The sequence below is a fragment of the Periplaneta americana genome, chromosome 8 (assembly GCF_040183065.1).
Source record: "Periplaneta americana isolate PAMFEO1 chromosome 8, P.americana_PAMFEO1_priV1, whole genome shotgun sequence".
Classification (NCBI taxonomy): domain Eukaryota; kingdom Metazoa; phylum Arthropoda; class Insecta; order Blattodea; family Blattidae; genus Periplaneta; species Periplaneta americana.
In genome coordinates this window covers 169,472,404-169,488,757 of record NC_091124.1, presented here as the reverse complement: position 1 = coordinate 169,488,757, position 16,354 = coordinate 169,472,404, and the positions used below count along the sequence as shown (strand labels likewise).

At 35.1% G+C, this 16,354-nt stretch overlaps 1 long non-coding RNA gene across 1 annotated transcript in view; it reads left to right on the top strand.

The window, feature by feature from the left end:
• The window catches only part of LOC138705235 (uncharacterized), a 118,060-nt gene that overhangs the window by 45,740 nt on the left and 55,966 nt on the right, over positions 1-16,354 (top strand). Inside the window, exon 2 of the long non-coding RNA XR_011333674.1 lies at positions 2,669-2,801. This is a non-coding gene — a long non-coding RNA (uncharacterized lncRNA). The remainder of the gene's footprint in view (positions 1-2,668; positions 2,802-16,354) is intronic.

Below are 16,354 nucleotides of genomic sequence, written 5' to 3'. Positions count from 1 at the left end.
TGGAATAGCGGTTCAGCGAGCGAATGCTGCCTCCATCCTGGGATCATTTCCGAACTCTATTTCGTTAGAAGAGATCTTTCTCATTTAATGTGTAGCGTACCTGCTTGAGCACGGGTAGAGAGTTCACAAGAACAAAACTTCCACGAAGAAAGGAGAGGGATGTCCGATCTTTAATGAAGCCATGGTCGAGAATATCCACAAGGCGAGGTGCTCCCCATCGGTTACATGAAGATCAACTCTATGTCTGAGCTACGACGGCTGGCCTGCGTCAAGAGCATGGGCGATGCGGAATGCCCCACGCTGCTGGTCATCGAGATCTGCAGCGAGCAGGACGACCCCAGGCAGCGCCCCAACTTCGGCGTCAAGTGCAAGATCTTCGAACTGGACGCTTGCCAAGGCATCGGAAAGGTGTGTCTGGTGTACATGGACAAGAGCGAGTGCGAATCCGATCTAAAACGAGAGGACCCCAAGATCTGGCTGCTGGACAGAAGTTTCGAGTGGCACTACCTGGCTGCAGACTTCACGCAGTACTTCCGCATGATGCTGGTACACCAGGGTCTCCCCCAGTGGCAGTTCAAATTCACGCCCTTGGACCTAACACCGTGGGCTGAGCAAATGTTCGTGTTGATCGCACCGCATCTGCTCCCATCTGATGTGAATAACCCACTCACACAGAGCGTGGACTGGTGTGCCATGCCGTATAACCACCTCGACCCTGCGATCTTCAAGACGAGAGCGAAGAGCTCCAAGAAGAAGGCAGACCCAGCCAAGATCAAGCCATCCTGAGCAACTCTGCGGATGTACGAGTCATAACAGAGCGGCGATTCGTTTATGTTTGTTTTATTAGATTTGAATGATCTACGTAGGAAAGTTCCTTAGATATTAATGTTAATTTATTTTAATGATTATTAAATTATATATATATAAATATAATTATAAAAAAGAAATTACTTAATTACAATAAAAAAAACTATCAAAATTCATCTTCGACTTTCATTTCAGAAGATATTTCCCCCCATCATTTGCCAACGAAGATCCTGTTAGCATGTACTTTCAGTAGTTTATCCCAAATGGCTCTTCTTTGCAATATATGATATATTAATTCATCAACATTCACCATTTTTAATGACAATAAAGCTCCGAACAAGTGTAGTAGTGCTATCCACCAGCCGACCAGCGCTGGAAATAAATGTTTCATTCATTCTTGTTTGCCGGTCGGCACTTGAAACAAGCGCTTGCATGTCCAGACAGGCTCTGTCTGTGAACGGACACAGTTACAATAATGCGGACTTTTACTCGCGTTGGCAAGCGCTTACAGGTGCTTGCTTGCAAGCGCTGGAAACCAGCTTTGTACGTGAATACACCCTAAGACTCGAACCAGTGCTCATTCCAGAACGTGTGTCCAAGCATGACGCCGTAGTCCACTGAGGTACGGCGCGGAACCACAGTCTACTATATACAGTCGCGAAGCTTGAGGTGATTTTTTGCAAATCTCGTGATAAAGCGCTCCAAGCGGTTAGCAACTAGAAACAATAGACTGTCCACGGTCGACTTTGGATTTAGAGTGGACTGAGTCGTATTTCCATCGAGTGCTAGGTCGTTGCGTATTTCCCATTGATGCTCGTGAAGAAAAATCCTAACATCTATTTCTTATTTTACTTCTAGATGCAAAAAGTGGTTAATAAACAGCAGGAGGGAAGATCTAATGACAAAGAATGAAGCATATATTTATAATAATATAAAGTTTTGCTCTCTTCGTTTCGAAAACACAATTCATGAATGAAAATAAAAATAAATTAATCTGGAATGCAGTTCCAACTTTATTTGATGTTTCAAATAAACCTGTTCTGTTATTACCTGCAGCTGAGAAACAAAAGCTTTGCACTAATTCTACGTCTGTATCAGCTGATTCCTTGAATAATTGTACATTTTCAGACAACTTAGGCCTACTTTTTTTTTCAAAGGATATGTTTTTAATTATAGCTGTTAATTTTGTTGTTATTTTTATTTGTTACTTTACTAGAGACGTAGAAAAAGAAAGTCTGTTACAATAAAATTTATTGATCACGTTTTATTTCTAATTCTGGTGTGATTAATATTGCTTAACCTCATCCCACTTTGTTAACTACATAAGCCTACACTACAAGTACCGGTACACGTTAGTTACTCCCATTAATTCATATTTCCATTATTATTGTTATTATATTGTTGTAAAGGGAAATGCAAATTAATATTTATTGGTTTCATAGTTCATTATCTATAATCTTGAATGAGTGAAGCGATTATAGTAAATTTCAGTTCGTTTTGCACAAACAAAAATAATATTCACCTATTTCTTGCAGGTATCTTCGAGTTTATGGTCGAATTTAATATACTTCATTAAAATAATAAATGAACTTTATCCATTTAATATTTCAATAACGGAAGGAAGATGTTAATTTTTCCAAAAGAACACGACAATGAAATATTTTGTCATCTGCTAGGAGAGATCTGTGATGATGAGGCGATAGTAGCGATCCTAGTGGTGGCGAACTACCCATGTTTGCATTTTTACTACATATTGACCTTCGCGACTGTATATAGTAGACTGTGGCGGAACAAAGAAAAACTAACGGCTAGTTTCATGTATTCCTTGGATTGAGGTGACAATTTAAAACTTGTGTTGCAGGTGATGCAGAAGTCGTGTCGCTGCACCTTCATGTACGGCGAGCTGACGGACAAGGAGACGATCGCCCGCATCGACGAGTGCCTGGAGAACCAGATCCACGACCAGTTCGAGATCCTGCTGTACAAGAAGAACAGTGAGTACCGCTCTGGCTCGCGCCTCCTACTTTCGCCTCCTCTTGCATCTTCCCACCCGTAGGATTGTACATTCATAGACAAGTTTGAGCTAGACCTGCTGATAGCGTCCTGGCCCAACGCACAATTTGTTCAGAGCATGAGCATAGTCGTCAGTTTGGATTCAATATAGAAATCTTAGCAATTATAGAATCGTCTCAGAAATAATTATTATATGAAAATGGTAAAACTATAATAATGAGTTTCTACTTATACTTATATCTTCTGTAAATGAAATAAGTTAGTACGATCTGTAAATAAAAGCGGAATAGGAAAATGAAAGGTTTAAAGGACAATATTTAATACGGATTACTAACTTTATTTATTTATTTAACTAGCTAGCTAGTGAGTACAAATTACATTTATAAAAAAAAAAATATTTCTAGCCACTGCCGTAAGAGCCAGGCTCGTGTACGGTGTGGTCTTACAAGGAGAGGACACGCTCTGTATATCACCGAATGGAATAAGATTGTGTGAGATGAAAGTACAAGACACGCTGTTTAAAGTCATACCTGGTATGGGTGGCCAATGACACCTCGTTTTGGAAATATTGGCTATTGTTTGTGGCATACTTCCGTTAGGTGCCTAATAGGGAAGCATTAGGCTGTGTAACGGCGTAGCTCATGTGGTTAGATGCTGAGTTGTTATCCACGCAACCCGAGTTCGAATCCTAATGCCTTCTCATTTTTAAAGCTTGATATTATTATTATTATTATTATTATTATTATTATTATTATTATTATTATTATTATTATTATTTTAATTCACTTTCAGTTGTCAGTTCCTATATTCAAAGTCATGTTGAAATATGCGTGGTATGCATCAAAATTGATAAACGAACGAGAAGTGTTTGTGAATGTGAAGGATAACTGTTTCGCAGCAGAAGTGCGGAAAAATGTGTGTGACTGTGGACAACCTTCTTTCATTTGCTGTGCATGGTGCAGGAAATATGTATGTGTTGTGTGTTTTTATGACATCATAATGAATCGGGTACAAAATGAAATGGAATAGCTGCTACAGAAATAGAAGAGACACCAGTGACACAGCTTACCTTCCTACGTGAGCAGTATTTCGTTGTTTATCCTTTACAATACAATGTTAGTTAATTAGTAATTTGTTTAAAACATGATTAAGCATTCAATACATTGAGAAATATGATATAGGTATGTAAATAGATTACTGTGATTACAATATTAATAGTCATTAAAAGAAAAAAATATAGGATCAGTTAAGATTCGAACTCAGGTTGCCTGGATAACAACTCAGCATCCAACCATATGGGCGACGCCGTTACACACTCTAATGCTTCCCTATTGAGCACCTAACGGAAGTATGTCACAAACAATAGCCAATATTTCCAAAACGAGGTGTCATTGGCCACCCATACCAGGTATGACTTTAAACAGTACGTCTTATACTTTCATCTCACACGATCTTATTCCATTCGGTGATATACAGAGCGTGTCCTCTCCTTGTTAGTCAATAATATAACAGAAAATTTACAAGGAAAGTTTACTAAATACAGTAAGTAACTTAATTTAAACCAATAAATACAACACAAGAGCAAGAAGAAAGAAGAAAGAGACAAAGAGAGAAAAATACACATTTAATATAAATTGACAATCCGACAGAAGCCAGTGATATTCAATAAAAACATGAATATAGTCGACAGAAATAAAAGATAAAAAATACATTTGTTACTGTATTTGTTAATATTATATGGATAATTTTACAAATTTCTCTTTTAAAATCTTCAATTTTAAAATATTTCAAATTTGGAAAATAGTTTGTAATTTTATTCTTCGCCAAAAACTTTTAAGATAAGTAATTATTTCCTTAGGAAAATATATAAATGAATACTATGCTATTGCATTTAATAAGGTGTAGTAGAAAATGTACAAGTGCAATGTAGCACTATTAATAACTAATGCAAGTCACAAAATGAAAGCACAAATAAATCACGAACGATATAAGGTAACACACCGTTTTCATTGTTTTTAACCATAGAACGGTCGGACAATGGATTGCTTTACTGAGGTGAAATCTTTCTGATAAAAAGAATAAATGTTATGACGTCACATTTTGGAGATGACCAAGTGGTGAATTATAAATATGAATGTGAATTGCAGGAAGTCATATTTGTATTTATAAATAGCAAATGATTTTAATATGAAAATAAATATAAACACATAAGGCAATAAAAGTTTTCTGGCATAAGCATTAAACAGTTGACATTACAACTAAACAAATAAACTGTTTTGATTATAACGATTATGAAGTTCCTCATAGATGTGGTGAATATGTTTGTGTTAAAACACATTACGAATAGTAATAATACTCCTTAAACTTTATAATGTGATGATCATTCTAAATTTATTTTATGGTAACGAAAATTAGCTTCGATGAAGCTCAGTTAAAAGTACTGAAGTAAAATAAATGCAGTTCTTAACAGTACTAGCAGGTTCCATTGTATTGACCAAGAAAAGAAATTAAGACATATGAGAATTGTGAAGTATTTGATGTCTAATTTCGTTTCGAAATAGGACAGGAACAACTGAAAAGACCAGTTGTTACAAATAAAGACGCCTGAATAGTCCAGGTATACTCACTGAAAGGGTGCAGATTCCTAGTGCACCCTTCTCGAAATTCAATTCAGATCAATTAAATTCACTGAAAGGACAAAGGAACGCCTTTCGACCTAGCACAGATAAAACTAAGACTCAAATACGAAAATACATACATGCGTATCCATACATGCATACAACATTACATGCATTCAATATTACAGACATACATTACATTACATACATACATACACACATACATACATTACATACATACATACGTACATACATATATACATTACATACATACGTACATACATATATACATTACATACATACATACATACATACACACATACATACATTACATACATACATACGTACATACATATATACATTACATACATACGTACATACATATATACATTACATACATACATACATACTCGTACATACATGCATACATACATACATACATGCATACATACTCGTACATACATACATGCATACATACATACATACATACTCGTACATACATGCATACATACATGCATACATACTCGTACATACATGCATACATACATGCATACATACGTACGTACATACATACATATATACTCGTACATACATACATACATACATACTCGTACATACATGCATACATACTCGTACATACATGCATACATAGGTACGTGCGTACGTACATGCATACATAGGTACGTGCGTACGTACATACATACATACACACATACATACATACATACATACATACATACATACACACACATACATACGTACATACGTACATACATTACATACTTACATGCATACATACATACATACTCGTACATACATGCATACATACGTACATACATACATACATACATACTCGTACATACATGCATACATACATGCATACATACGTACGTACGTACATACATACTCGTACATACATGCATACATACATACATACTCGTACATACATGCATACATACATACGTACGTGCGTACGTACATACATACATACATACACACACATACATACATACATACATACATACATACATACATACATACATACATACGTACATACATTACATACTTACATGCATACATACATACATGCATACTCGTACATACATGCATACATACATACATGCATACATACTCGTACATACATGCATACATACATGCATACATACTCGTACATACATGCATACATACATGCATGCATACATATATACATACATACATTACATTACATTACATTACATTACATTACATACATACATACATACTCGTACATACATGCATACATACATACATTCATACACAAATATATAGGTATATACATGACCTAAAAAAACAGAAAATATATGGAAAATAGTCTCTTTGGAGTCTATCTTTCCTGAAAATCGAAACTAACTTCTCCGTTGCATTTGTACCATGCGCAAGTTCAATAAATGCACATAATCGTATGTTGTTTTAATTCATATGTAATAATAATAATAATAATAATAATAATAATAATAACAATAATAATAATAATAACAATAATAACAATATTATTATTATTGTTATTATTATTATTACTTTTTCCCGTTATCCTATTTTTCCTCTACTTTACGATGCGATGTCTGAAATCAACGTTTTATGGAGACATTTACAAAACTGATACATACCGTACCACTGTAGGAAGATTGATACAAGTCAAAGAAAGTTGATTTTAAGTTACATATGCACTCTAATAGTATATTTTGTATTCTAGAAGTCATAAGAATGCTACAAGTCTAATTTAATGTCCTATCCATAGATGGCACCTTAAGGAGTTTTGACAATGATGTTAAAATGCAAGACACTGACTTCTAAACTCCTCATTTCCCTTGGAATTGTGACAGTTTTGACTTGTGACAGTTTTCTTACAGGGGTGCGATATGATGGATGCCTCGTTTGATCAGTACGACGTCGGGCTTTCATCTACAAACCTCATCATATTAAAAATGGATAAACATCCCTTCCATAGACGGAATTGAAATGTTACTACAGTGACTTTAAGTAACGTTAAAACTATGCTTTTTAGCTGTTGGGTACATCCAAGTTGGCTAGCAGTTCAATAATGTTAGCGACGACGATGATGACGATGACGATGACGATGACGATGATGATGATGATGATGATGATGATGATGATGATGATGTGTCGTACGGATTCAGAATCAACAGTAAAAAAAGGAAATTAGCAAGGTCTACTGCTAGTTTTGCAAATTTGTTTACAATTTTAAACTAAATTTTAATCACTTGTGAAAATATAATGAAACTAAAATCAGTCTAAAAATCATGAAATACGAGGCGCATCCAAAAAGTAAGCTTCCCGATTTTTCCTCTTGAAAGTAAACGTAAGTAGCCATGTCAATTGCGCATGCGTAACAGATCTATGACGTATCAATCATATGCCAGCCGGACAGGTCCCGCCTGGTGCCAGTAGCGTGGCAGCAGTGGTCCGAAATGGAAGCTCTTATTCCTTCTCCCGCCGCCTGCGAAGTTCGGTCGGTGATAAAGTTCTTTAATGCACAAAGCAATTGAAATTCATCGGCAGCTCTGTCAGGTCTATGGGCCGAACATCATGAGTAAGCAGATGGTGCGTCGCTGGTGTAGGCAGTTTTCCGAAGGTCGTCAAAGTGTCCATGATGAAGAGCGCAGCGGGCGACCGTCCCTCATCAATGATGATCGTGTTGAGCTGGTGCGGCAGTGCATCATGGAGAACCGTCGCTTCACGATTACGGAGCTGAGGAGCCATTTTCCACAGATATCGCGGTCCTTGTTGCATGAGATTGTCACTAAGCACCTGCTGTTCAAAAAAGTGTGTGCCAGGTCGGTGCAGAAAAACCTGACACCCGAACACAAAATGCAACGTTTAGGAGCAGCACTGACATTTCTGCAACGGTATCACGATGACGGCGACGAGTTCCTCGACAGGATCGTCACGGGCGATGAGACTTGGATTTCGCACTTCACCCCGGAAACCAAGCAGCAGTCAATGCATTGGCGGCATACTGGATCTCCGGTCAGGACGAAATTCAAACAGACGCTGTCGGTACGGAAAGTGATGTGCACGGTGTTCTGGGACAGGAAGGGCATTCTGCTCATTGATTTCCTTCCAAGAGGTGAAACAGTGAACGCTGACCGTTACTGTGAACACTGCGAAAATTGCGACGTGCCATTCAAAACAAGAGGCGTGGAATGCTTACTGCAGGTGTTGTGCTCCTCCATGACAATGCTCGTCCACATACTGCTCGGCGCACAGCAGCTGTTTTGACGGAATTTGGTTGGAAGTTTTTGATCATCCACCCTACAGTCCTGATCTTGCTCCCAGCGATTTTTACGTTTTCTTACACCTCAATAAATTCCTGTCCTCCTGTGAGCGTTTTGGCAACGACGAAGAGCTGAAGACGTCTGTCACACGCTGTTCCATTCACAGGCGGCAGAGTTCTACGACAGAGGGATACAAAAGTTGATCCCACGATACGACAAGTGTCTCATTTCTGATGGTGGCTACGTTGAAAAATAGCTGAAACATTGCTGTACCTGTTGCCAATAAATATTTTCCTGAAAGTGTGTGTTTTTTTTTAATAGGGAAACTTACTTTCTGGATGCACCTCGTATAATAGAAATAACCATAGCTAAATATGAGCTGATAATTTGGTCTATAACATTACATGATCGTAGTACCTAATAGTCTAATAATAACAATATTATGTTTAAATTGATGAAAACACAAATTGATGGATAACATTCAGTAATCAAATGTCATCTATCAGTTTAAATCCGTGTTTTCTTTGCACGTTTAAATTCAGTACTGCAAAGCCATGATGATTATGATGCTACCAATAATGGCGATAACAATCATTACATTCATAGCTGACCTGTAATAACTGCAGTATAATACCAAAGCACTTCCACCGATTGGCATCGTCCATACGCAGATGCGACGTTCGTCTCGAGTGCAGTGACGTCACAGACCGGGGACGTTGTGATTAAAGCGAGATGGATTTTGAATTAGTAATGGGGCCACCCGACTCGGTACGATGTATTAATTTAAATCCGGCGCTCGGGGCCCCCCTTTGTCTTCGGGCCTCGTCCATGTGATAACTGTATAAAATATGCAACTAGTCCTCTGGGTCACGTGACTGAGTCAAACTGCTCGAGATGCCACAAGTGGTTACTAGGAACTCCATAACATGCGCGTACAAGTGACTGCATAAGATTGTAAGTTATCCTCTTTCCACATCACCAACGCAAGACATGTGGCATGTAGTCTTCCTTGAAACTCACTTAATTTTATTGTGTTTTCATCTTGTTTTGATCTTCCGATAAGTTAACTATAATGTAATAAATTTCAATTGGACCGTCTATGCTTATCTTGTATTACAAATAATTTTATTGATTTGTTACATTAACGTTTTCGGTACTATAGCGTACCATCTTCAGATGTGTACGTGATACTAAATATAAACCTGGCCAATAAAGAAGCATGTGTTATGGACTTAAATGATCTGTGTTTATGTACGTGACATACTGTACCCATGATCAGTTATAGTGGTTATAGAAATAAATACCATAAAACATATATATACTATTAAATAGATAAAACAAGCAATTAAAATCAATTATTTAAAACACAGTGATCATTTCTGTTATGACGTGATCTAGGTTACGCCATGTTGTTTATGTGTGTTGTGAAAGTTCAATGGGACAAGTTATTAAAACTTCATTACATTAATTGCACTGTATGTTGGATAATATATATATATATATATATATATATATATATATATATATACACACACATTAATTGCACTGTATGTTGGATATACAGGGTGTTTCAAAAATACAGGGCATAATTTCGGGTATGTATTTCCCACATGTACACAATCAAAATAGTTCATTACAACATGTGTACGGAAATGCTTTATTTCCGAGTTATGGCCTTCACAACATTGAAATTCACCGGAACCATACCTCATGTTTTAGAAGACACTCCACTGATCAATCGTCAACACATTCACTTCTTGCATGATGGCGCTCCTGCACACTCCAGTCGTACGGCTCGCCGGTACTTGGATCGAAGGTTTCCTGATCGATGGATAGGTAGAGGTGGCTCAATTGCTTGGCCTCCACGCTCACCTGATCTGAACCCTGTCGATTTCTACTTGTGGGGCCATTTAAAATCATTGGTTTATTCGTCCTTGGTGCCTGATTTGGAATCCCTTCGGAATCGAATTGTGGCATATTCTGAGGACATACGCAATACTCCTGGAGTTTGGGATCGTGTTCGCAGGTCAATGAGACATCGATGTGAGGTCTGTATTCAAGCAGGAGGTGAACATTTTGAACATCTTCTGTAATGACAACGACCTGCGGAAAGAAAAACGTTCCGGTGAATTTCAATGTTGTGAAGGCCATAACTCGGAAATGAAGCATTTCCGGACACATGTTGTAATGAACTATTTTGATTGTCTACATGTGGGAAATACATACCTGAAATTATGCCCCGTATTTTTTAAACACCCCCTATATCCAACATACAGTGCAATTAATATGTATATATATATTTATATATATATATATCCAACATACAGTGCAATTAATGTAATGAAGTTTTAATAACTCGTTGTCCCATTGAACTATCACAGCACACATCAACAACATCACGTAACCTAGATCACGTCATAACAAAAATGATCACTGTGTTTTAAATAATTGATTTTAATTGCTTGTTTTAACTAATTTAACAGCATATATGTGTTTTATGGTATTTATTTATATAACCACTGTAATTGATCATGGGTACAGTATGTCACGTATATAAACACAGATCATGTAAGTCCATAACACATGCTTCTATTGGCCAGGTTTATATTTAGTATCATGTATACATCTGAAGATGGTACACTATAGTACCGAAAACGTTAATGTAACAAATCAATAAAATTATTTGTAATACAAGATAAGCATAGATGGTCCAATTGAAATTTATTACGTTTATTGTGTTTGCTATTATAACGTTCAGACATTCCAACTAACGCTGGTGACAATACTACTACAGTCTATACTAGGGACAGAAGAAATCGGCGGGTTTGACGAACCCCTACTTCTCACCCCTACCCCGACTCCTACACCCCTCAAAACCTGCTTGGTGTATGGTCCTGTCCCAAATAACTTTCTCCTCCATTCATACGTTTTTCGCTACAGGAAAACTTAGAAAATAAATAAAATAATAACGTGATTTGTAGTAATTACAAATAGGGAGTATGTTATTTACTCAGTATTATCATTATAATATTTCGCAAGTTAAGCCATTTCACATATGTAATAAAGTGTAATGCAAACTTAATACAAATAAACTATTTAGCATTACATAAATATTATCTGTACTAATAATAAATCTGTAGCCGAAATTTTTCTGGTAATTTTCGATTTTCCAAAAATAATTGGTCCTAACATATTATATAATTAACCACCCTGAAACCGAAAATCGCTTTTTTTTAATTTTTGTTTGTATGTCTGTCTGTCTGTCTGTCTGTCTTTATGTTTGTTACCTTTTCACGCGATAATGGCTGAACGAATTTCGATGAAAATTGGAATATAAATTAAGTTCGTTGTAACTTAGATTTTAGGCTATATGGCATTCAAAATACATTATTTAAAAGGGGGGTTATAAGGGGGCCTGAATTAAATAAATCGAAATATCTCGCTTATTATTGATTTTTGTGAAAAAAGTTACATAACAAACGTTTCTTTAAAACTAATTTGCGATAAGTTTTATGCCTTGAAAATTTTGATAGGACTGATATTTAATGAGATAAATGAGTTTTAAAATTAAAATAACTGCCATCTAAGGCCGTATAATGAAATAAAAAACAAATGACTTCGTCTATAAGGGGCCTTGGACAGCAACAATCGAAAGCTATGAAAGATAGCCTACAGAGAATGTTTCTGTGTTTGTATGAAGTAATATCGGAAGCTAAATTAACCGATTTGTATAATCAATTATTATTTCACCATTGGAAAGTGTAGTTCCTCTAGATGGACATAATGCTATAATGTTATTACAGTAACTTCTGATATAATATAATATAATATAATATGTAATATTATATAATATAATTTAAGTTATTTGAAGGGTTCACAACCATAGTGGGCCAAACGCCATTTACTGAATACGTAGAAAACAAGGGTTAAAATTAAGTTATTACCATAATTCAATGGAAACCTATAACAAGTAAAATAAAATATACACATTAAATCTAAATGATGTCAATCTTCATTAAACTATGGTTGCATGTAATAAAAATCAAGAAACAGGTTAAAGGAATTGTCATTGCACCAAATGAGTGTCTCTGGACCAAAATGATCGCATTTTAATTATTTGGATGCAATTTAAATTAAGTAACATATTAAACGATTTATCCTTCTATCAAATACGAATGTTCGCTGGATCAAACGTCCTATTTTAATTATGTAATTACTTTATATTTATTTCTAACGGGTGCAGCGGAGCGCACGGGTACGGCTAGTAATATTATAATCCAATAACTTATTTCTACTAAGTAAACGACAGAAGATACACTACGTTTTATATCTCAATATACACATATGTTGTATTTTAAATTTCTATTGCGTACTTCAGTGTTGCTGAAAATAGAAATTATTTCGTAATAATTTTACTGTTTTTCGTTCACGTGTTGTACATGCCGTATTTGTTATAAAATATATATTCACAGTTTCATTATCAAAACCTCTTCACTGTGTTACTCTATTTAATTCAAGCTATGAAACAAATTGAGGTAATTTACCTAGTTAATATTTTAAAAGAATAATGTTGTGCTTTGGGCCAAGATGAACTTTAAAACCATTGTGTAAAGTTGTATATACATGAATAATGCATTGTCTCTTAGGTGTAGAAGTTATTACAATCATATCTATACATATTTTATTCTTAGTATTTTAAATAAATAATCCCAGACCCAGTGCCTTTAGGCATGTATTTATACATTAATTGCATAGAGGTGCCAGGAGCATGAAGATATGAATTAGAATTTTTTTTATTTTCTATAGTTAGTGCCACATAATTGACCGTCTTACGGTTAAACACAAAAACACAGAACATGTTACTACTTCTCTAGGTGTTTTGTATAATATATTTTGTCTTGCAATGCGTGTCTCACTTCTTACTGTCATTTAGAATATTTCAATGTAGAGTTTTAAAATTATAATATCTGACTTGTACAATAGACTTTAGGGGGGAAGGACATTCATAATCTTCTTAGCGTGTGACATCATCTCACTTACTGAATTTTTAAAAGTACTGTGATGCTTCTAGTTTAAGATAATATAAATCTCTATATACGATATTCATTACCATTTTTACTAGTTTTTCATGTTTTTATCTTACGTTATATTTTTAAATTTTCATATTTCCTCTAAAAACAATTTTTGTAACATACACAAACAGAGCCGTGTTTTCTTTTGTTTCTAACGACAAATAATAGTACATTATGCAACGAGCCTATAATGATAGTAATTAAGAAAGCGAGTATGGATGTTTATGAAACGAGCGTAAGCGAGTTTCATAATTTTAATACGAGCTTATTAATTACCATTATAGGCGAGTTTCATACGACTTTTTATGCTCGACCATATTTCTAACTTGAAATTACCGGTATTCAGATGTATACATTTTATTTTTATCTGACAAGATCGGAAGTGACCTTGTTCTAGGTCGTGAATTGTGAGATGTGCGCAGACGCGAAAGTATTGATTTTTTTCCGAGGAACAATAATGTCATTGACCTTGATGTATAATCCCGTTAAACTTGATAATATTATAATATTATAACCTTGATTATTGAATTCGACATTGAAAAACGAGATGACAAATTGAATTTATTTGAATATTATTTACAATTAACGCTAATTATTATAGTAACAGAACATAACCTTCTGCGACAGTATTGGATTTCAGCCTCCGTGACTTTTCGCTAATTCTCTTTCGATTGCATATCCGAGAATAATCGATACTTGCGGTTTTATAACGGTACAAAGCTGACTTCTCATTGGCTGAACACATGTAAGCTGAGTTATCATTGGCTGAAGACTGTACTTTAATGAGTAGGTGTACTTTAATGACATGCATTAAAGGACTGCGATCAGGTGTATAATTAGTACATTTCGGCATGGTCGAGCATAAAGTAATTTATAGTATAAGAGAGTAAAATTAGATTTTGTCTTCTAGTGAAAACTATAGCGCCCCAGGCGAAGCCGAAGGTGATAATTTCCACGAGCGCATAAAATCTGTTCACTCTCGTGTACTATACAACATTTTATGCTCGACCATGCCGAAATGTAGTAATTATACACCTGGTAGTAGCCCTTTAATGTACCTCATTAAAGTACACCTATTCATTATATTAATTCAGTTGTTCAGCCAATGAGAAATCACCATTGTACCATTATAAAACCGCAAGTATCGATTATTCTCTGATATGCAATCGAAAGACAATTAGCGAAACGTCACGGAGGCTGGAAGTCCAATGTTGTCGCAGAAGGTTATGTTCTGTTACTATAATAATTAGCGTTAATTGTAAATAATATTCAAATAAATTCAATTTGTCATCTCGTTTTTCAATTCTAAATCAATTTCCAGGTTATATCAAGACTAATCTTCATGTTATCCTCTAGATTATATCAAGGTCAATGACATTCGTGCCTCGGAAAAAATCAATACTTTCGCGTCTGCGCACATCTCACAATTCAGATCAGTTCCGCTCCTCACTTACATAACTATAACATGAATACTTATGAATAATTTAAAGCTAGAAATATGGTCGAGCATAAAAGTTGTATGAAACTTGCCTATAATGGTAATTAAGAAGCTCGTATGAAAATTATGAAACGAGCGCAAGCGAGTTTCATAAACAAACATACTCGCGTCTTAATTACTACCATTATAGGCTCGTTGCATAATGTACTGATATCTAAATTTCATCACTACTATATAAATTTAATTTTTAATTGCAATCTTTTCTTTGTAATGTGTTTTTTTTTGTGAAGAAGATATAAATGAATGACTGTATGCATTTTATTGTTCCTAATGTTTTGGTTGTCAAGGAGAGAGTGATTAAAAAAAAAATTAGTTCACAAGTGAATGAAAAGTAAACTTTTAACTTACTGCTGTGAATAAAGCAATTGTTTATGTTGCTAAGGACAGTGAAAGAAAGATCAGTTTAGATACCAGGCGTGGCTAAAATTAGTTTACTAAATTCGACAAGAAGTGCTGAGTTTTCATTTTCGTATCAAGTGAAGAATAGTCTATTTGAAAGAAAGTTATACGAACTTGAGTTAAAACGACAAAAATGTTGTATAACTTGTAATTTATTTTGTCTGTAAATAAGTGTTACATGTGTCATTTTTGCTGTCACTGCCACTGGTCACAGTTGATACTTCCTGTTATAGTTTTTTTTTTTTTTTTTTTTTTTTTTGTAATATGGATTTTGACCCTGCCATTGCACTGTCCTTGTCGATATAGCCTCTTTATTAAACGAAAGAGAAATTACACTGACAATTGTCACATTTTTATTCTAATTGTTAAAATAATGATACTGACATTTGTTATTTCTTATTACAAAGAAATGTAGAAAACTATAATGAAGATACAGCGATAACACGAATATATAGAGAGTGAACCGTAAGTATTGTCAGTAATTTCAGGGCGTTATTCTTTGAGACTTTTCAAACCAAAAAGTTTAATACAGTTTTGCTAGCTTTTGCTTCTTTTTCGAGATAAAAATTGTTTTATATTAAATATTTCATAGCGTGTTTTGTGAAAGCTATTGATTTAATTCCCAATATACACGATCAATTAAAAGTAGCAGTGTATTATGATAATAAATTA